The sequence below is a fragment of the Delphinapterus leucas genome, chromosome 6 (genome assembly GCF_059928025.1).
Source record: "Delphinapterus leucas isolate spDelLeu-1000000601 "Yukka" chromosome 6, BTC_Dleu_Yukka2, whole genome shotgun sequence".
NCBI classification, from domain to species: Eukaryota; Metazoa; Chordata; class Mammalia; order Artiodactyla; family Monodontidae; genus Delphinapterus; species Delphinapterus leucas.
The window spans coordinates 7,869,454-7,871,186 of NC_143134.1; the positions used below are offsets into that span (position 1 = coordinate 7,869,454).

The following is a 1,733-nucleotide window of genomic DNA, read 5'->3' on the forward strand; positions in this document are numbered from 1 at the left end:
CTATATTTTCCATACTAACTTCCAGCTAGAATTTTTTTTTAAAAAACTATTGTGATCCTTTAAGATTGTATGAATTCTATGATAATTTGGGAGAAATGGATATTTTTATTCTTCTCACACTTTTCCATTTTGTTGACATTTTCTATTACTTCTTTCAATATGACTTGATTGCTTTATTTACAGAGGTCCTGTGCCTTTCTTGTGGACATTGTTTCTGAGCATTTTATTATTACTCTTATCTATTGTGGAAAGATTGTTTCCCAATTCTGTTTCTAGTCAAGTCTTGCCATCGTACAGATAAACTATTGATTTTTGTGCTTATAGCTTTTGTCAACTTTCACCTTAGCAAAACACCATCCAAAACGGGCCGAGCAGGCAAAGCTCACTTTGTTGGATCTGCTGAAATAAGAAAGAAACATACCTTGGCAGAATCTTAGCCCCAAACAAGAAAAACCCCCAAACAAGAAAACAAGAAAATCTTAGCCCCTTAGAGTGATGGGTTTTTAGGGTCTGTCTGGGTGACAGATTTTCAGACATGTTTTTGGAGGTCGGGAACTCCTTGGGACCGGGCAGTGTGTGACACACAATAGCTTTACACTAACGCACATATGAGACCAAGTTTTGAGCCAAGTTTGCTCAACAGTCTTGATAATTCAGGTATTTTAGTTGATTTATAGCTTATCTTCAGGGCTCAAGTATTTCCCAGAGCCAGGCTCTAACGTCTTTCATTTTTCTCAGTCTTCACACAGTGACAGGAAAGTATCCTGGGGATATATATTTTTAATCATGAGGAAAACCAAAACCCCATGGGTTTAAGCTCTCAGCCCCCCACCCCCTTGACATACTTGTCAGCCCAGGATGGGGATTACAACCCCATTGTCCGTGAACAGAAGCAATTTCAATCTTCACTGCTTTTGGGTGAGTTGTGGATATATGATAAGGCTCTGCTGGTAGTTTTCCAGAATCTATTAGTGTCAGATTTTTTTTCTTTTTGTTTGAAGATCGTTTGTTGGATCACTTGAAGGGACAAAGCCCATTTAGCAGTATTTTGGGGTTTTTAATTTTTTTTAAAAAATTTGTAAACATCTTTATTGGAGTATAATTGCTTTACAATGTTGTGTTAGTTTCTGCTGTATAACAAAGTGAATCAGCTATACGTATACATATATCCCCATATCCCCTCCCTCTTGCATCTCCCTCCCACCCCTCTGGGTGGTCACAAAGCACCGAGCTGATCTCCCTGTGCTATGCGGCTGCTTCCCACTAGCTACCTATTTTACATTTGGTAGTGTATATATGTCCATGCCACCCTCTCGCTTCGTAAAAATATGGAACACTTCACCAATTTGCATGTCAGTCTTGCACAGGGACCATGCTAATCTTCTCTGTATCATTCCAGTTTTAGTATATGTGCTGCCAAAGCGAGTACTACCAGTATTTTGGACTTTGGCGATGACACATCTGAGCAAAGCAACGTGGAATAACACTAAGAAAGACATGAGTCAGGGTTTGTAGTCCTATGTTAGGCAAGAGGCAAGGGTGCCCAAGCTCTACTTCTGTGACAAATTGCCTACAAAGTTGCCAAGTGTTGTCATTTTTCAGGCAGACACCTTCATGTCCAGGTTTGATGAGAATTTTATTTTTCTGGCCACTTGATCCATTGTTTTACATGTCACTTAAAAAGCACTTAGCGAAAAAAAAAAAAAGCACTTAGCGCTTGATTCCAATGACAC

The 1,733-nt window shown here is 39.2% G+C and overlaps 1 non-coding gene across 1 annotated transcript; it reads right to left on the minus strand.

Annotated features, from left to right (window-relative positions):
* Positions 1-1,322: 1,322 nt before the first annotated feature.
* Positions 1,323-1,429, minus strand: LOC115803036 (U6 spliceosomal RNA). Its single transcript, XR_004023661.1, has one exon. It is a non-coding gene; the product is annotated as a U6 spliceosomal RNA (small nuclear RNA).
* Positions 1,430-1,733: the final 304 nt, after the last annotated feature.